The following is a 21,329-nucleotide window of genomic DNA, read 5'->3' as shown; positions in this document are numbered from 1 at the left end:
ATTCTACCAGAGCAGAGTAGTTGTGCCTTAGATCAACCTTGCAGTAACATAAGGCTACGTTTACTCTGCAGATACCAAGGTATCCTGAAATAACCATTCCACATCTGTGAAACACACCTGGTATTTTGAAATATTTTTTAAAATATTGGATGTGCTATTTTGACATCCCTCCACACCTTGCTGCAGAAACAGTAAGGGGTGTCTCGAAATAGTGCAGTTTTGACATTTGGTGCTGTACAGACAGCACCAAATGCCAAAATAGCTTATTTCAAAATTAACTTGAAATAAGATACACAATTTGCAGTATACAAATTGCATATCTTATTTTTAGTTATGGGTGCTGTGTAAACAGCCTAAATGACTACACAAGGTGCAAGACAACAGAGACTCTGATTTGACAGGTTTAAGAAAATGGATCTGGTATCAGTTTAAATAAAAACCTGGGACATTTTTCTATGTAGTAGATGAGCAGTGGGGATTTCACTGGGTAAGGACTATGAAGGGGAGGGGCTTGCACATGCCATGTGGGTCAGAAAATGGGTCCAGCAGCAAAGAATCTCGGATTTTAAGAGGACAAAAGCTGAGGCCACTGATCCCATTGAGCAGGAGTTGGGGAATAGCTTAGCGCATAAACCTTACTGTTTGCAGACTTACTAAACATGCATATCATCCTGTGAGTTACTGCATGCATATGCCAGCCTGATGCTAGACCTAATGCCCAATATTTTCAAAAGTCACTAGCAATTTTGGGTGGCTAATCTGAGAGGCTTTAAAGTGCCCTGATTTTTCAGAAAGTGCTGGCCACCCCCTCACCCAGCCTTTGCTGGCAAATCAGACTCCTTCAAAGCATTTCAAGTCAGTCAATTAAACAATGAGGTATGCAAAGTCACTAGCCTGTTTGTAAACTTGGCCACTGATTGTAATTGTTGGATTTAATACAGCCAAGGTTTCTGTTTAGGAAACAAATGAGAAAAATGCACACAGGCTTTCTGGATTGTCCAATTTGCAAGGCTGGCTCAAGCAAGTCTCAGGCTCCCTCTGAAACCTTGGGCCAATGATCCAGTGCGTAGATCCTTCCTTCTTCCCCCAATCCTTTGCTCTGCCAGAAGACGGCACTCAGGCTTTTCACCCCGAGGCTCAGACTTTCTGTGCCCTTAGGACTGTCAGAAACTTCAGGATAGTTGGTGGCATGACTGAAAATGCTGTGCTGGCTTGTTGGCAGTGTGAAAGTGACCATGGGATGTGGAGGAGAAGCAATAGTGAGATGAGTTGAGTTTTGTCCAGACACAAGCAGAGCAGCTGGTTTACCTCCAGATTCCCTAAAGAAAGGGGAGCTTTTCTTTCCTGTTACATAAAACCAACATATCTGAGACAGCAATTCCTTTTCAAATGGCAGAGAGACATACCGGGGCAGTGGTTGAAGCAGCCAGGTCATCACCCCAAGAACATCCCAGGCTTCTATTTCCCATCGGGTGTTCATATGTGCAGGGGTTCGGTCCTGTTGTGGGGCAGAGGTAATGTAACCAGGAGTGGGGCATGTGTATATAGAGAGTTAGAGCAACGTGAAGGTGGGGTTCCTGTTCCTACAGTAAGAGGGGAAGAGGCACTGATTTTCTAAGCATTTTGTGTTAGTATCATCCCCTCCCCACACCCGAGCTGTCAGCCAACATAAAGTAGCTTGTACTCCACACCATGGAGCAGCAGAGCAAGAAATGTGCCCGTCACACTAGCTTTTCAACCTCTCCCAAGCAGGCATAGGGCCCCCATGAGTCAGTGGGCTCTAGCAGCCATAGGTTTGACAGCACTGCCTGAACCTACCCTGCTGGCATAACCCTAGAAGTGGGTCTTGCGCTTTTTGAAGCTTGCCCTCTGCTTTTCCCATCCCCTTCTCAGTGTGTTCTTGGTGCTTCACTCTCTTTGTTTTTTCTGTTTCACATGTGGTTTCCTGCCAGTTTTGCTGAACTCTGCAATCCTCCCCTGACACCAGCTTTCTATAGTCATTGTTCCTCTGCATAATCCTCTCAGCTAAATGGGAGCAGGTTATTTTGGGACTGACCTTTGCCATGCCTTCTATAAGAAATTTCACAGCTAGCCTCATATTTATTCTGTTGGAAAGAGAGGCCTGCATGAATGGGAGGCCTAGCACAGAAAAATGGAAAAACACAAACTAGATGGCGAGAGCCCCAGTAACAGCAGCAAAATTAATTAGGGATGTTGGTTAATTGTGTGCATTAACAGTGATTAACTAAATTAATTGGGATTTAAAAATTAATGGCAATTAATTGCAGTTTTAATAGCATTGTTAAACAATAATATAATAACTGAAATTTATTAAATATTTTGGATTTTTTTCTATATTTTCAAATATAAAGCTTGTTGAAAAAATCCATTAATTACATGTGTAACTAAACTCCTTGGGGGAGAAGAATTGCACATCCCCTGCTCTGTTTTACCTGCATTTGGCCATAAAATGGACCCCACACATGTTCATTTTAAGAACACTTTTGCTGCAGATTTTGGAGGAGGTGTGAAACATGCTTTCAGAAGTCTTAAAAGAGCAACACTCATTTGGAAATTACAGAACCTGAAGTACCAATAAAGAAATCAATATTCTGCTGCTGGCATCTTATTCATATAATTACAATGAACATGCATCGATCCGCACTGCTTTGGATTGTTAACAAACAGAACTCGTTATCAGCATGGACACATGTCCTCTGTAATGGTGGTCAAAGCATGAAGGAACATATAAATCTTTAGCATATCTGTCAAATAGATACTTTGCAACACAAGCTACAACACTGCCAGGCAAACAGCTAAGCTGCATCTAGACTCACCTTGAAGGTCGACATGCCATGTGCATACCAAAAATCAACTCTGCAGCCGTCGACTTCTGTGCCTGTGTTCACAGCAGAAGGTCAACGGGAGTGCTCCTCCCGTCATCCTTCCTTACTACCATGTGGCTCAGGAGGAGCTCCAGAGTCGACATTCACCCTGGAATGCACGAACAAAACGGCACCCCAAAAAATCAACCCAGAGTGGTCAGTCTTCTCTGGTAAGTGTAGATGCAGCCCTGTTCTCACTTTCAGGTGACGTTGTAAATAAGAAGCTGGCAGCGTTGTTTCCTACAAATGTAAACAACTTGTTTGAGCGACTGTCTGAACAAGAAGTAGGAGTGAGTTGAAGTGTAGGCTTTAAAACTTTACACTGTTTAAAGAGCAGTTATTTTTGGTACCTAATTCTTCATTTGTAAATTCAACTTTCAAGATATAGAGATTACACTATTGTACTTGCATTAGGGTACTTGTATTAGGTGAACCAAATTTCTTTTGTTTCTTTTTCACAGTGAAAATATTTTAATCAAAATAAAGTGAACACTGTACACTTTGTATTCTGTGTTATAATTGAAATCTACTCCACTACTACTACTACTACCACTATTATTTGAAAATGTGGAAAACATCCAAAATGTTCAAATAAATCATAGTCTATTATTAACATTGAAATTAATTGTGCAATTAATTGCAATTAATTTAATGTTAATTGCTTGTCAGCCCTAGAAATAATATATTTAAAAAAATGTATATAAAATGGATGAAAGTACATCATTTCCTAAGACTGACTATTTTCAGTAACTGGAGATTTTGTGCATTCATGAAGCATTCACATTAAAATGAGAAAAGGGAATTATGTTATATCCGCAGGGCTGTCTTTCAATAGGTAATGGTCAAGGATGTATGTACATCCCACAGTAAATTTATAGAACTCCTGTTGATGTTTTTTGTTCCCTTCTGAGAATGCATTTTACTTTGGTTGCCAGAAGACTCAGACAAAGCAGAATCCCCTTTTGAAGGCTGCCAGCGTAGAGTCATGTCTAGTGGCTAAAGTACAGGAATTAGAGCTGGGAATTCTAGGTTGTGGTCCTGCAATAGGGTTAATAGAAAGAGCCACAGATCAAGCTGCAGAATGTCCCTGTGTTTCCTCTCTCTATTGGTAAAACGGAGGTATTAGCCAACCAGGCTTAGTCCAGGGGCTTGGCGCTGGTTCAGGATGGGGCAACAAACATGAGCAGCTCAAACAAGGGTCAGTAGGTGCAGACCCTTGTTCAGAGTGGAGCAATAAACAGCAGTTCAAACAGTAGGCACTAGGCCCTGGTTCAGGGCAGGGCAGCAAAAAGGTCTCGCCTTCTCACAAGGTGGAGGGCTGACAAACCCCGGCGTGCACCCACAACTGCAAGAGGGGGATACTGCTACCCATGGACAGTGGGGAGGAGCGCAGGCCCACTCACTGCACTGCACCCCAGCCCAGGGCCCTCCCAGTATCAGAGTGGTCTGCCACTGTGGTCAGCGGGGATCTAAACCGCAGCAGAAGGACTCAGCTATCCCTGGGCCACTTCCAGCCTCCTCCTCCTCTGGCTCATCCCGGTTCCGCTCTGCCATACGTGGGTAGAGCAGGGTCTCCATCCCAGCTTGTATCTCCTCTTCAGTGAGGCCCACTGGTCTGGACCAGCCTTTGGCCTCTTGCAGGGCCATACTGGTCTCCCAGCCTGGGAGCTCAGGACCAGAATCTGCTTCCTTCAGTGACTGGGGCCTGACTGGGCTTTCTGGCCAGGACTTTTATACACAGTCCTGCCCCCCTGACTTTTGGTCAGATAAGAGGGCAGAGCAGGGTGAGGCTCTGCCCGCTATTGCTCACTAGGGCTTGAGGATGGGTTATTCCCCCTCTTGGTCAATAAGCAGCCACTCATGCTCACTATAGGTGGCTGTTGTAAGGTATACTCTGTGCTTGAGAACTCTGATGGAAAATGTCATGGATGTGATTAAGTGTTGACATTGCTGGGGATGTGTTGGTGATGGATGAATTTGTGGCTTCTAGTAGATGAAAAGGAAGAACAGGTGGATGGTCCCAAACTGCTAATATAGGCTGAATAGAGCCGGTCAAAAATGTCAAATTTAGAAAAAAGTTGACCAAAAACCAAATTCATTTTTCACAAAAAATTTTAGGGGGGGAAAAAAGTCCTGTTTTTTGACCAGCTCTAGTCCTGGCCACTGGGAATGTCCAAAAAAATCCAGACACTTCACTGAATGCACTAACCCAGGGCTTAGCTCTTTGAGGACCAAGTCCTGTGGTTCATAGTGCGTGGGCAGACCCCTGCCTAGGCACATAGACTCTTTGACTGGATAGCTCTGCATGGGCATACCAGTTCAGTCATTTAACTGCAAGATCAGGTCCAGAGCATGCATCCACACATAGAGTTCCTAGACAGGTAAATAAATATGTGCTATGTAAAGGTCCCATCCTGTAGTCCTAAATAATTCCATTGATTTCAATGGGAATACTTCACTTAGCTAGGCCTAAGGGTTTGTGGGATCCTGGTATTGGAGTCATTTACTGATATTTTCATAGACTGTTAGGCCAGAAAGCATCATGCTGATCATCTGACCTCTTGCACAGTGTAGGCCACAAAACAGTACCCAGCAGTCTCCGCATCAAGTCCATTACTTCTTTTAGAAAGACCTTCTGTCTCCACATAGAGACTACTGGTGATGGAGAATCCACCTGATGTGAACACGCTTTTTGTGGTGGTTCCAGTCATTTGTAAAGAGAGCTTGTAGGGCACGTCCCTCCCTCAGATGAGTGCCGGCATCTTATGCTGGAGACAGCCCCTTAAATGCCTGATGGGAGAAAAGATCCTTTAATAATTATGTTCCACAGTTGAAGAACCAGCTTGTGACTGGAATTTGGAAAAGCTAAGTCTGTTTCACATTAAGGGAATGTTTCTAATGTTTATGCTTGATGTCTTTAAAACCAACAACAACAAAGGGTTGCTCTGTAAAATGCCTTGAATCTTGGAAGTGGGCAGTGTAGGTGGATGGGATGAACACTATATCCATGCAAGAATAAACAAATCTTGCATCCAAGGTACAGAAGACAATAGGGAAGTGGGGAAATAGAGTAGAATTTGGAAGGGACTGGATTTAAGTTGCAATCTTGCTGCAAGATAAGGAAGGGCTTCATAGATGTCGCTGCTCAGAAATATTACATTTTTTTCAGACATTCGGTTTTCATTAGCTTTGTTTAAAATATGTACAACTCCAGAAAAAAAGCCAATGCTAGAAAATGAGAAGTTTAATGACCAAGAGTTCAAAAGTCCCAAATATAAAAAAACCTCAAAAAGCTTGGCATATCTGATTTGTGTCTAGCAAGGCAGCTAGAAATAGGAGTGAGAACAATTGGCTTTTCTGTTGGTCTACCTCACCCCTGCTCCCTTTTATTCTCCAGGGGTTTCTGTAACTCAACTGTTTGTTTTCCATTAGGCTTGTCAAATGTCAGCCTCATCTCTGAGTGACTGTTTAAGTAAGACCCTTATTTTAACCTGGCTTTGGGCAGGAGAAAGTTTTTTATTATTGTTATTTATTATTATTAATAAAATGTAATCTTTTTCATTTTAATTTTACCTTTAAAATATCTGATCCAAATAGAAATAGTCTCATGTTATTTAAATGTGAAAATTCCCTTGTAGCATTGAAATCTTCAAACAGGGAGATGGACTAAGGCATGACAGGCAGATATTGCAACTGTCCAGAAATGGATAATGAAATTGGGCAGCCTAATTTCTCTATATGACCTAAATAAGAAACAAACAAAAAAAAGAACCTACAGCTTAGATAGCATAAAGTAAATTATGGCCCAAATTCTCCTCTTGTAATTCAATCAGTGTATGAGAGAGGAGAATTTTGGTGATGTATCTGTGTACAGCTCAATTTAATGTGATATAATACTTATTGAGAAGACTTTGAAAGTTGAACTCTGATAGGCATCCACATGTCACTAGATGGCGATGCAAAACAGTTATGTTTTGGTTTAAAGAAAATGTAACCTTTGGTATCAAGCTAGGGTTATTATATTGTGACAAAGTCCCGAGCAATTCCTTGTGGGTCCTGCACTTTGGGGCAGTTAAGATAATGCCTCAGAGGCTTATTGTGCCCCCTTCTGCTCTGCCCCCAGGGGCGGGGCACAGCCTACTGAGCTGTACTCATCATAGGCACAGTCATAAATGGGGGGAGTCCCCACATGGGTGTTGGAGCTCCCCCTACTCCTTCCAAGCTGTCCCAGGGAGTGTGGGGCAGGCTGGGGGGAAACACAGTCCCCTCCCGCTTGATCTGGGTTCTGGCCCAGGGACCCTGGGCTGCTGCTGCTGGAGGTGCTGTCTCCCTCGGCCAAAACGGCAACAGTTTCCTCCCTGGGCCGCTATCCAGACTCTTTCCCCAGTACCTCTTCCTGTAGCTCCAGCAAATCTTCCCACTTGCAGAGCTCGCTCGCTCGCTCGCTCTCTCTCTCTCTCTCTCTCTCTCTCTCTGCTTCGCAGGCCTTTCCTCCTTCCTGGCCTGCCCCCTTTCTCCTTCCCCCTCCTTACCAGAGGGGAAGCTTTTTCAAAGGCTCCACAGGCCTGGATTCGCTGCAGGTGCTTAATTAGCCCCAGGTGTTGGATTCACCTGGTGCTGCAGGCTGATCCTTGCTGGGCCTTAGCCCCTGGGGAACATAAAAGCACAGACCTAACTGCCCACATATGTGCGCTCTGCTAGATGCTGTCACAATATGTACTATGTCAGTCTTTTGTCCAATCATATTCACTCTAACTGGCTTGAGTTCAAGCTTTCTATCTTTTTTAAAGCTTATTTAAGTTGTGTGTACATGGACTTGAGAGCATGTTCTGTTGAATTTGATGGAAGAAGTCATGGTAGGAATTCAGCAAAAGGACAGATGAATGAGAAAGGCCTATTCAGAAGCTAAAGAGTCAGTAGCTGAGAATCATCCTTTTTGTATTTCCATTATAAGTATTTGGCTGAAATAGCTGGCTTCTGCAATTGGAGGTTTCTAGACACAAAAGACCCAATATTCTTTTATTCCAAGGCCACTCCTTACTGCTCTGGCAGTGTGAAATGGCTTTAAGATGGGTGATTTCCTTTAAATGAGAGTTGACGCAATGACTCCCAGGTTGTATCTACCTTTGGGTTTTACATTTCAGATTATGGCCATAATTTGGTAAAGTATCTGGCATGTGCCTGATTTTAATTGTCTGATTAGTCTCGTTGGTCCAATTGGACTCTAGCTTAATGCAGTTACACTCAGAGGCTATGTCTACTGGAAAGTTTTAGGCACTTTGTTGACAAAACCAGTGGAGTGTCCACATTCCCAAGGTATTCTGTCAACAAGAAATGGACAGAACATGGCACTTCTTGTCAACAGCGTTCTGTTGCTCCCTCGTGAGGCAGAATGCTTTCATTGACAGAATCTGTTGACAGAAAGCCAGTCTCGATGTTCTCGGGGGGCCCTCTGTCGACAGATAGGGCTACCAAGACACCGGGGACCTCTATCTGTTGTGCTTCCAGCTGGCAGTTTTGTTGAGAGAGTGGCTGGGCAGTCCGTCCACTCTCTGTCAACAGACTGGATCACTTTTCCGATCCGTTTGGCAGTCTGGCAGTGATCTGTTGACAGAAGTTTTTTCGTCTGATATTGTCTGACAGGAACTTCTGTTGACATATTGCTTTAGTGTAGACATAGCCAAAGTGATTTTGTGAAAACAAATCCCGTGTTTATCAAGTCTCAGTGGCTCCAGATCAAAATGTGCTCATGTTTAAAGTAAAAAGCTGTTTCCCTAAATGCCAGCCCTGCAATATCCCTCTGGGATCTGAGAGTCAGGCTGACATCCTTCCATCTCACACAGTACCAACAATAATACTACAGACTCTGTAGGCCAGATTTGGTTCTACCTTATAATTACCAATTGTCTTCTGAGTCTGTCTGATACTGTGATGTCTCATGGGAAACAATGAGGTTGGCAGATACAATGTTTTCTTTTTGGGAGTGGGGACATTCAAAGATTGTATTTGTAATTAACAAATCTGCTCATGAGTGAAAGTAGAATGCAATCCCATCTCTCAGGGCTGTGCTGGTTCTGCAGGCATATAAGGAGGAAAAATAACATCCTTTAGTCTGGACAATCAGCAGTTTTAACTCTGATTCTTACAGGAAGCACATCCCTTGAGTAAGAAAGGGATCATATTTTACTTAAGAGTAAAAACACACTTTCAGCAGTGTGGGTTTCGCTACTTACATTGCTTCCTTCTAAACTCCCTATGGAATTTATGTATCTGATACTTCAAGCAATGAAATAAGAGAATCATGGATGTTACAGATGGAAAAGGCCTATTAGGTCATCTAGTCCACTTTCCCCTGCCAACAGGATATTCTCTAAAGCTCTGCCCAGTCCATTTTTAAATGATTCAGACAAAAGGAATTCCATCATTTCCCTTTTGATGCTACTGCACAGGTTTAACGCAACTCAGTACCAAGAAAGACCTCAGAATACTCAGCTTAAATTTATTTTGTTCAGTCTGATCTCATTATCCCTTAACGGCTACGTCTACACAAGAAGCCAGCATCGAAATAGCTTATTTCGATGTAGCAATATCGAAATAGGCTATTTTGATGAATAACGTCTACACGTCCTCCAGGGCTGGCAACGTCGATGTTCAACTTCGACGTTGCGCGGCACCACATCGAAATAGGCGCTGCGAGGGAACGTCTACATGCCAAAGTAGCACACATCGAAATAAGGGTGCCAGGCACAGCTGCAGACAGGATCACAGGGCGGACTCAACAGCAAGCCACTCCCTTAAAGGGCCCCTCCCAGACACAGTTGCACTAAACAACACAAGATACACAGAGCCGACAACTGGTTGCAGACCCTCTGCCTGCAGCATGGATCCCCAGCTGCCGCAGCAGCAGCCAGAAGCCCTGGGCTAAGGGCTGCTGCCCACGGTGACCATAGAGCCCCGCAGGGGCTGGAGAGAGAGTATCTCTCAACCCCTCAGCTGATGGCCACCATGGCGGATCCCGCTATTTCGAAGTTGCGGGATGCGCAACGACTACACGGTCCCTACTTCGACGTTGAACGTCGAAGTAGGGCGCTATTCCTATCCCCTCATGGGGTTAGCGACTTCGACGTCTCGCCGCCTAACATCGAAGTTAACTTCGAAATAGTGCCCAGCGCGTGTAGCCGTGACAGGCGCTATTTCGAAGTTAGTGCCGCTACTTCGAAGTAGCGTGCACGTGTAGACACGGCTAACCTGTCCTATAAAATGCCACTTATCTCTTTGGTTTTGAGACTATTTCTCCCTCTTAGTTGTCATATACCCAAGCTATATGTGTTTAGTTCCTTTAATCTCTTCTCATCAGTTTCCCAGCCCCATAACCATTTGTGTTTCTCTTCTCAAAATAAATGAAATCTATTTCTATAAACAGCTCAGGTTGGCCTTCCAACCTGCTGTGATTTTCCATTCCCCTCCGTTCTTGTCATTTTATCGCCAGTCCTCTGCTCTACATGATGGTATGCAGATAGTCATGTACATTAGACATTTTTGGCTACTACTGTAACAATAAAGTAATACTTCTTTCACATGGAACTTTGAGAACCTTAAAAATGAGCAATGGAGAGTTTATGCTGTCTCTCTCATTTTGTTCCTTTTTAGTTCTTGACTTGTGAATAAACATTTGTGCTTCCTTGCATGCTACCCCTCATACTTGGGAGGTGTGCCCTGTAAATTGGTCTTTAAAACTCTCCTCCGCAGTAATGCCTACAAAAAGCTTGACAACATCAGGCCACTGATGTGCTAAGACTATCACATTCTCCAATACTGTCTCATGGTTTCCCTATGCTCCTCTATTTGTATCCACCTATTCTCCCTTGTTTTATACTTTGAGGTAAGCTTTTTGGTGCACTGACTTTCTTTTGGTCTTGTGTTTGTACAGCACCAAGCAAAATGAGCTCTGAGATCCCATCACAATTCAATGCTTATTATATGAAGTACAAAAATCAACCTTTTAAAAGTCCCCAAATCCTTTAAAAATAACATGAAGTTATATCAGAAATAGTGAGGTACTTCCAGTGGCTGAATTTAGGGAAAGTAAAGACCAGATCAATACACACCAAATTAGGAATAGGTCAGAGGATATAACAGGATATGTTATCAAGAATTGATAGGAAAGAACTGTTGTCATGATATGTAGGTTCCAAACCTCAATTTGGACCCAATAATCTGCACCCCTGCACCTTTGCAGCATCCTGCTGATATCAGTGAGACACTGTATGGCCAAAGGTATCTGCACTAATGATTCACTTCAGGATCAGAGTGTAAGTTTGTTCCTCTTGCTAACATGGGATCTATGTTGTGTTTGTGTTTTCTGGATTAGGTTTTGATATGATTTAGTGGGAGAAGGACTCACAAATTATATTCCCAACTCTGGTCCAGACTTGTGGCATGACTTTAAACATAGCTGCTTGCCCTTTTTGCAGCTTAGTTGCTTTAGCTATATAGAGGGTATTGCATATTTAGAATTTGTTTTGGAAGCTATTTAAAATAATGAAGAAAAATTTATATTGAGGCTCCATTTATAAATCGCTTAGAAAGGATTGATAAACACTGAAGGGTTGATAGCACATTCATAAAAGATGTATAGCTCGTTGTATCCTATGGTTGAAAGCAACCTAGGGAACCATTGGTCTCTCCAACAGTGCATGAAATTTGAGTATGCATTTCTTTTTCATCATTTATTAACCCTTTATAAACTATTTACAAATGGAATTTTCACATAAAATGTGACTGAAAAATGTGTATACTCTTTGGCTGTGTCTACATTAGCAAGTTCTTTCAAAAGATTTTTGAAAGGTGGAGGCTCTTTCAAAAGATCCTGCAGAGCGTCTACACACAAAAAGTGTTCTTTCAAAAGTAAATCGAAAGAATGAGGCGCTTCTTTTGAAATCACTCTTCCACTGCCATTTCAGGAGGAGCATCCCCTTTTGAAAGAAAATGTATGTAGAAACTCCGTGGGCCCTTTTTTTCGAAAGAGCAGCCCTCATGGCACCTGATTTTTCAATCCCTGACCCCGTGGATGTTCTCTTTTGAAAGAGCAGGTCATTCTTTTGATCCACTTTTTTATGTGTGGATGCACTCTTTTGAAAGAAGTTCTTTCAGAAGAGATCTTCCACAAGGGCTTCTTTCAAAAGATCTCTGTAGCATAGATGTAGCATTTGAGAGGAAGAGGAAGGCTGGTTTTGTGGTCAAGGCAGTAGACTGTTCTATACAGACAACTCTCTGCCACAGACATCCGGTGTGATATTGGGCGAGTTGCTTAATCCTGCTGTATCTCTATTCCACGTCTGTAAACAGGAGACAAGGGTATTTCATTTCATGTTTTGTCTGCTAGTTCTTTGCAGCAGTAACTGTCTCTTGCTAGATGCTTAAAGAACACCTGGCACAATGGGGCAGAAATCACAGATGTAGCTTCTCAGAGTTACTGGAATATTATTAATAATAAAATACTTGTAGATAATTTTCAACATAATGACATGTATTAACTAGTGGATATGAAATTGTTATTCCCAAGTAGAACATCTTCAGTCTACTGCAATCTATTGTGCACTGATTCATGCTTTTAACTAAAAGAATTATGTTTTTATAAAACAGCTCTTGAATTAAACTATACTTGATAAAATACCTGATTTTTGTATTTGCTCCTCCAAAACATATGGGGAACATGTGATATTACAAATTTGACAACATCAGGCCATAATAATCTGAGTCCTCAGCCTGGAATCTCATACCCTCAATATTTTCTTTAGCTTGACTGCAGTGGATCTGATCTTTGAGATGGTTAAAAGAAATATATATATATTTATATATATATAAATATATATATATATATTTTGGAGGTGTAGCTCATGTACTTAAAGTTAGGAGGTGGAGAATGGAGTCATTGGAAGAAAAAATCAGAGATTGGTATTTTGGTGTCTTTTTTGGAACCTGCAAAGTTAGGATGGATTTCCATGAGTTTTGGACGGTGTATATGTCCTTATGGTTCAGGAAATAACCCAAACTGTGCCTAATGGTGGTGTTGGCAAGGAACAGCCCCTTTGTTCAGGTTATTCCATAATTTCCTCTTGTAGGACTTTGTGACCCTTGCTCTGAGGGTATATCTACTCTGCAATGTACTTGAAGTTACATGGCCATGGCCAGCTTGGCTTGGATGAGCTGACTTGAGCTTGTGGAGCTCCAACTGTGGTGCTATAAAACTGCAATATAGATGTTCAGGCTTGGGCTGAAACCCTGACTCTGAGAACCTGCAAGGTGGGATGATCTCCGAGCCCAAGCTCCAGCCCAAGGATAAATGTCTATGCTACTATTGTTAGCCCTGCACCCCAAGCCCTGCGAGCCTGAGTCAGCTGAACCAGACTTTGAGACTCAATGCCAGGCGTTTTTTCAATTATCCTGTGGACATGCCCTGAACCATTTGATACTGACCACCATTAGAGACAGGAGACCAAATAAAATGGACGGCTCATCTAATTCACTTCCAGAGATGGCACACATAATGGGCCAAAGTCACAAGTTATGTATCCAGTGGGGTGCACTAGACTCACTTAGCTTAACAAAGGCTATCAGACACTTGCAAGACTTAAGGTGACCAGATTTAATTACTGTGCTCTCCCATATTCTCTGATATTGTAGCACAACTTCTCGTCTCTGTGCAGAGGTCCACATTCCGCTTTCTTTCCCTGAATTTCCTATGTCATGGGCGGCTAAGTTGTACCTGCCAAAGCAGGATTTAAACTCATCGCCTGATGACTCCCCCTAACAGAAGCTGCATTAAAAGGTCTAGTATTTTGTGTTTTATAATAAAAAGTGCCAGATATTCAAGCTGAGCCCAGCATCCAGCCCTACTCTGCCACTCTCATGTGGGCAGAGGGCATGCAGCCCAACTCTAGTGGCCCTGGCCAGGCAGCTGGCCTGGTCTGATGGCCGTAGCTGGATAACCAACCCCACAGTAACTGGCCTCACAGCAGCCAGCCCTGGTGGGTCAGACAGCCCTGCAGCATGCTGGTTAACCGAATGTGCTGGTTATCTGGGTGAGGGATAACCGAGCTTTTACTGTATAATAGTGAAGAAAAATGTAGTAACATTCAGACATGGAAACTTGGATCAATTATCTAGGATATCGAAACTTGGATCAATTCACCTGGGATGTCTTAAATCTGTCTCTCTGTCTTTCTCCTTTCTCTCTTTTTTCTTCTTTCCCTTTTCCTGAACTGTTTGGAAAAATATGGTTCTTCTGAAATGTTAATCCTAATTATACAATATTATGTACACACACCAGGTGAATTCCTGATCTTGAAGTTAGTAGGAATTTTGCCATTGGCTTCAGCAGGGTCAGGATTTCAATCTCTTGATGTAGGATTATTGTTCAACCATGAAGATAAGAAAGCAAAATCAGTATCAGTAACATTCATCTTTACCATACATTTGTTTGAAAAGAATCTGTAGCCAAAACTATGTAAAGCTAATTGTGCTTTTTATTGTTAGAATAGATTCTCAGTGAGATTTTTATCTTTGAGAAAGGAAGATCTTGTGGTTAAGGCCCTGGCTGGAGGCTCAGATGATCTGAGTTCAGTTTCCAGTCCTGCTGGAGATTTTCTCTCACCAAAATTCTGTGGGCCTTAGTTTGTTGAAAAGAGCAATTTATTGTCTGAATGTAATCCTATTTCTTACTCCCATACCTCAGATTTGTAGACAATAATACTCGCTGATGTTTCAAGCCTTAAACTGACAAAGGGACAGGGATTGCCTTAGTTCTCACTCAGCTTAGACATCAATTCAGCAAAACGCATAAGTATATGCTTAGCTATAAGTCAACGGAACTTGGGTGCTTCACTGAATCTGGACTCTAAAAGGGTTTAAGTGTTGTCTATTGGCCTACAGTGAATCTTGAGGGAAGCATGCATGTGTAGTATCTTTGTGCATAGTAGTACTTTACATATTTCACCATCAAACACCTGAATGAACATTATAATGAATTTTCAGACAAAATATGTCACTAATGCCTTTTTAATGTGGAGGAAGAATAAATAAAGGGAGCGTATTCAAAGAATGTTGTTGTTTCAAAAATTCAGACAATAAAAAAGCCGCAAAATAGATGCTGAAGGAAAAAAATTGTTCTACATTTGGGGCCTATAGAAAGTCACATATTAAAGTACTTCAACCCTCTTGGACTGTGTCTCTCAAGAATGGTTTGCCTTCAGGGACAGGGAGAAGGATGTATGATCCTGAGACACACTGGACTTGGTCTCAGGAAATTAAGGTTCTAGTCAGAGCTCTGTCACTGGCCTGCTGGCTGACCTTGAGCAAGTCACTTTGCCTCTCTGTGCCTCAGTTTCCTCTGCTGTAAAACAGGAAAATTGATGCCAACCCTTTTAGCTATCCTGATCAAAAACACCAGGTACTATTACTATCTCTGCATGATTCCAAAGCGCTCTCAATAGCTGACACATACAGAAATAGCTTCAACCGTATCTGAGGAGTGGCATGTGACAGCTGATTAACAGCTCACATCAACACTACCCAGCCATGTCCATACCAGCCTATAGCCAATGCTCTGGGGCTAATCCTGTCTAGTGCTGTGAAAAATAACATGGGAGTTTTAAGCAGGGCTGGGGCCAACCTGATCTGCTGTGCCTAATTTTAAACCAAGTTTAAAGAGTATAGTTCAGGCAGTTTGACACAGATACTTTTGAGTTTGAGTTCTGTTCAAGAGAGATTGCAAAGGGAACAGAAAGAAAAGGCCCAGTGGGAAAAACACTGTGAGGAAAATAAATACAAAGAAAATGCAGGCACTATGTTTGGGGCATCTTCTCACGCCAGCCTTGTTTTGGGAGACTTTTACCTCCCTAATGCATAATAAGACAGGTAGGCTTCTGTCTTGAAAGAAAAAATTCCCTTTTTGTTAAAACCAAACCACATTTTTAAAAATCGCAAACAAACATAGATCTAAGTTACAGGCCAAAGTCTGACAAATTGGAACTGTTGACACAAGACCTGGAAATTCCAAAATAGCTTGCAGGGTTTGCTGAATCTTAAAGCGTCTGGTACCAGCATCTTTAATGAGCACAAGGGTTCATTTGTGGTGGCTTATATCTCTAGAAAAAGATGCCACTTGCAGCTGTACCCCTCCAACCCTGGGATATATGGTGAGGCAGAAAAATTGTAATCAAGATTATTGCAAGGGAGGATCAACCGTTTGTGATTCAGTCAGTGGGCTAAATTTGTCCCTTCTTTACACCAGTGGAATTCCACTGAAACATCTCTGCCAAGGTAGCCGAGAGGAGATTTTGTCCGTTACATGAATGAGGGTTTTGTGTTGTGTTTATTTCACTTTCTAATTTAATAATCCATGACTTCATACATGAGGCACCACAATCGTTGGTGACTTCTCAGGAGTTTAGCACTAAGAATTCAAGCTCCTGCCATTTGCACTAAAAGGAATTGCTTCAACAGTGCACAGCTGTGCTCTGGGCTGGAACTTTCAGTCTCAGTCCACTGTGTACTACAGAGTGGCTGGAGAGGACCAGCAGAGACTTTCCTTTATTTATTGGGGCTATGTCTACATGGAGGGCACTACGCTGCCCACGTCTCAGAAATGCATCTGTGGTCTCAAAACAGTTTTCAATATAATGGATGCACTATTCTGGCAACCCTGTACACCTCAACGCAGGAGGAGTACAGGGATGCCTTGTAATAGCGCTTTATTGCGGCATGCAGTGCAGTTTAGACAGCGCCACCTGCCAAAATAGCCTATTTCAAAATCTACTGGAAATATGCTGTGCGATTTGCATAGCACAAATTGCGTCGCTTATTTCAAGGTTAGGCTCTCATGTAGATGCAAACTGTAAGAGAACACTCTGCCAGCAGAAAGCTGGTGAAGTCATCCCCTGCATCAGATACTGCCCCCCTCAGAAGAAGGAGAAGGAAAGAGTATATTGGGGAAAGAGAAGGGCATGGAGCAATGTCTAGTCCTACACTGACTGGTTTAACATCTCTAAGAGGGGCAAGGTACAGCTGCTCCTCTGCTGCTCTGCACCAAGGCCATCCGTCAGCCACTACTAACCTTTCCTAGCATACAAGCAGACACACTCAAGAAATCTGGCTCTCTAACGTCACAGGGATGAGCCCCTCAAGAGAGACATGATCACATTCAGCCAATGTATTACACTGCTTTAAAAAAAGATACCCACCTGCATGTTATGTGTTTCAGGGATGTTTCTCAACTGTAACATCTTAAGGGATGCTACAAATAGGACTTCTCAATGGGGTGCCATGTAATGTAATGTAATTGAAATTGGCATATCTAGAGTATCCTGAGAGGTAAGACTAGGGAGAGCCAGATTTTCTCATTTTTTAAGAGCTGTGAAAAGAAGAAGAAGTCATTTCCAATGCACAAAAACTACTTTTTTCATCCCACAAACTTAGGAACACTATTACATAGTCATAAGTGTCCGTAGATCTAACTATCTACACATATGTTCAGTTTTCTCTTTTTCATCAATGATTCCAGCCACACGAGTCTTTGTGAGGTAGAAGTTGTATCAAGCCTGGTCAGAATATGTTTGGTTCTCCCTGGCTGACACCTCCATTCCAGATGCCAGCTAATCCCAGAACAAGAGGCTTGCCCATGTGATAGTTTCACTCTCAAGAGGACGCACTGTAAAACTGACCAGGAGAAGTGCTGAGCTCAAGCACAGCACCAAGACAGGCCAGAAATAATACCCACATATCGCAGTCGCTTTGCATCCAAAATAAAGCCTGGAGCTTTTGACTACAGCCCTGCCAAGATGTTCTTTTTTTTTTTTTTCTAATGAGGTCAGTATCAAACAACCAAATCATACCATCAGTTTTTATGCTGAGTTCCCGATGGATTTCAGGAGAAGGTTTGACTTAAAAACTGAAGGCTCAAAACAGCCCATCATATTTATCAAAGCTTTTTTTTTTAATTTTACAAATCAAGGCCAACTGGCCATGCAATATTTTCTTTATTGCATCACTTTAAACTAGGGGTTTTAATTCAGGCATTTAAAATAAAGCATGGCAAGATTATTAGTATTCTGCAACAGATCTGAACCCACCTTTTTTAGGGATGATCTGCATTTTTGGAGCTTGACAGCTATTGTAAGTGTTACAGATAGGAGAGAATCACCATGTTACCTTCCTACAACTGCCCCTTGTTCTTTCAAGTGGTTAAAGCATTAATTTCCTTAAATCTTCGAACAGAATTGCTGCTCAACAGCAGTAGCTGTGTTTCATTCATGAGGAAAGAAATTCCTATATAACTACATTTATAAGACCTGATTATCCCTCCAATTTTTTCCATGAATAGAGGGTGCAGAAAACCCACTATAAATGCACAGACTCTATCATGTAGAAGGCACCAGAGTGCAAATAGCATCATTTCCCCAACTCCATACAGAAGCATTTTTACACATGAAGGGACCCATTCGCAACAATGTTCTGCCTGGCCCTGCTCAGAAGGCAATGTTAAGAAACCAGTATCTTTTGCTGCTCTGTGGGTTGCTCCACATGTAAGGCCTGACCCAAGTCCCGCTGACCTCAGTGGAAAGATTCCCATTCACTGTGGATCAAACTCTGGGTTCTTATGTTCTGGCCCTACAAATGCTACTGATCATGGGCTTACTGCCGTGACTACTGACTTCAAATGCTCCATAAAAGTGTTTGCAGATCACAACAAACCCAGCAGTCGGCACTCTGCTAAGTAGCTGGGCAGCATTTGAATCTCTCCTGAGCGGCTGCACAAGTGCAGAGCTTACAGGGAACACGGATATCCACATACATTTGTGTTATCTGCAAATTTTACAGAGCTCATAAAGATATTGAACAGGATTGGCCCAAGGGTGGATCCCTGGGGGACCCCACTAGAAATGCCCATGCTGGATGATTACTTCCCATTTAACATTGCTTTTTGAGGTCTATCAGTTAACCAGGTTTTGAATTGCTCTATACTGATCTTGCATAGTGCTAATTTTTTTAACAGAATTTCATGGGAGTAAATCACATTCCTACAAATATCTCAGTATATGAGTGAAATAGAATATAGAGTTAGAAAGCCCTAATTACTTCAGTCAATAGATCTGCACCAACGAATCTAAATCACGACGCTGGGCCATGCGTGGTGGCTTTTCCTTAGCTGAGGAAGTCTAGACGCGCATCTCTTCCAAGCTCTTCAGAAACCTTTGACTTCTCATTGTGCCAAAACTGGAAGCTCAGTGAAGTAATACAGCCTGTCCAGCTCCAGCTAGCCAGGGAACAGCACATCAGGGGCATTGGTTCAAGCACTGTTATTTGTCTTCAGCACATTTCTTTGCAATAAGCTTCTCTTATCAATCCTGATGCTGGAGCAGATTAGGGGGTGAATATTCTCCACTCTTTTTAAATCTTATTGGCCCTCGACACTTTGCATCCAGCCCTACATAAAGAGCAGTCCATGAACCACAAAAATGTAACATTGCACCCATGTGAAAGTAAAACAAAAACATCAGCAAAGTTTTCCATAGCACTTGCCAACTTAAAACAAAAACAAAGCAAAGAAGAGACAGAGAGAGAATAAATATGTAAATACTTTAAAACAGAGTGGGAAAGAATAGGGTGTTACTTTGTTTTGAAAGAGACACTTACATTTGATCCGATATTTAATCTGAAATTCATAAATAAAACTAGGTTTTCTAAATAGGGATGATGATCATCTTTTCAAATCTAAGAGTAATAACAGTGTTTCCATTTGAGTACTTTTAATTGTTGTATATCAGTTACCAATAAGTGATGTATTACCACTGCTTGGGTATTAGTCAAGAGTCTATGGACCAAATCGTCAGCTGGTATAAATCATCTTATATGTCTGTTTAAAGTGGAGCTATGCCAGTTTACTTCAGCTGAGGAACTGCACTCTGGGGAGGTATACTGATCTGCACCAGCTGAGAATCTAGAGTCAATAGCTCTACACCAATTGACGCTGGATGAACATCTAAGCCTGTCTTTGCACATCTCTCTCCGTAGGTTTGAATCGTTTTGTTTTTCACATGCATATTGCACATTTCTCTGGATCAAATATTAATATAAATGTGTACTTAAATGTTTTGATCTGGCTTTTAAAAATTAACTGACTCTTTGATTGTTTACAGATTAAAAACCATAGCAGCTGTATATGAGAACATGAAAGAGAAAGTGACTAAAAAATTAAGATGAAATTGATTGGTCTCTTTTTATGTCCCAGACTGAAACATAGAATGTGAACAGACAATAAGAATTGGAAGTGGGGAATGAGATTTTTGGGAAAATTAAAAAAAAAAAAAAAAAAAACCTCTCTCAGCTTTTAAGTACATCCTGTGCTCTTATTAACAAAGGTAAGGAAATGAGTTTCTTAAGCACATCATTTTTAACTTGATGCTGCTGGTGTCAGTTTAGTGGAATGTGAAAGGAAGACAAGGAAGGGGGGGTGGGGGGGACGTGAAGCCAGTTTGAGAACTAGAAGTGCTTAAAGAGTTAAGGCTGCCGTCATCCTTTTCTAACGTGATTTATGATGATTATGTGAAACGCTTCGACCCTCTAAGAAATCTCCTCCGCCCTTCCTCAGTGAGCTGAAGTGGGAAGGAGGCGGTGTTCTGCTGATCTTTCAAATTCTTAGTGAAGTATCCCTGATTTCCAGTGGCCACTGCTGTTTGAGTTTGGTTTCGAGCAGGGTGCTGAGACTATCCTGACATTTCTGGGATCACATCCAGTGAAAAGGAGGAAGGCGTAAAAGAAGAAAAAGAAAAGACTGGGCGGGGGGAACAGTAGGGAGAGAAAGAGCAGACAACAGAAGATTTCTTCTCTCAGCATTGCATTCCTGTGTTTTGCCTCAGTCTGGAAAACATATTAATCCTGGGGCTTTTTCTCTTTGGAAACAAAGGAGCTGAACTAGAGTGAGGAGGACAGGCATGGTTAGAAGGAGCATGGAGTGGTGAAAGAGTGAAAGAGATTCAGAAACAGTTGGGAGTTCACTTTTCTTAGACGAAATGTGTCTCTCTGTATCTGTCTCTGATTGAGAAACAAAACAAACCTTCAGGTAAATGGAGCAGCAAAGATCTCAAAAGAAATTTCCATTTGTCTCATCCCACTTGTCAAGAAAGTGAAGAAAAACAAAAAAGCAAGGCTCCACGGTGAACTGACATACTCCGAAGTCTTGTTTTGTTGTGTAAAAATCAGAGAGCTTCAGCAAAACTCCATGGCATTACTCTCCCTCTAAAGGAAGGGCTGGGGTACAGATCTTGAAAAGAAACTTTCCTGAACAGGTGAGTTTGAAGTTAAAAATAAGTAAGTAATAAAAAATAAGTAAGGTAAGTTTTGACTTACCTTCTGTGTGTGTCTGTGTGTGGAGAGAGAGAGAGC

At 42.1% G+C, this 21,329-nt stretch overlaps 1 protein-coding gene across 2 annotated transcripts in view; it reads left to right on the top strand.

Annotated features, from left to right (window-relative positions):
- The first annotated feature begins 20,559 nt into the window (after nucleotides 1–20,559).
- Nucleotides 20,560–21,329, top strand: part of CCDC80 (coiled-coil domain containing 80) — a 40,736-nt gene continuing 39,966 nt past the window's right edge. Inside the window, exon 1 of one of the 2 annotated variants that reach the window (XM_074999990.1) lies at nucleotides 20,560–21,232. The gene's annotated coding sequence lies outside the window, so the exon portion shown is untranslated. The remainder of the gene's footprint in view (nucleotides 21,233–21,329) is intronic. The other variant, XM_074999982.1, reaches the window with a different exon arrangement.

The sequence above is a fragment of the Carettochelys insculpta genome, chromosome 1 (genome assembly GCF_033958435.1).
Source record: "Carettochelys insculpta isolate YL-2023 chromosome 1, ASM3395843v1, whole genome shotgun sequence".
Taxonomy (NCBI): domain Eukaryota; kingdom Metazoa; phylum Chordata; order Testudines; family Carettochelyidae; genus Carettochelys; species Carettochelys insculpta.
The sequence above is the reverse complement of the archived record's forward strand: the minus strand, read 5'-3'. Positions and strand labels throughout refer to the sequence as shown.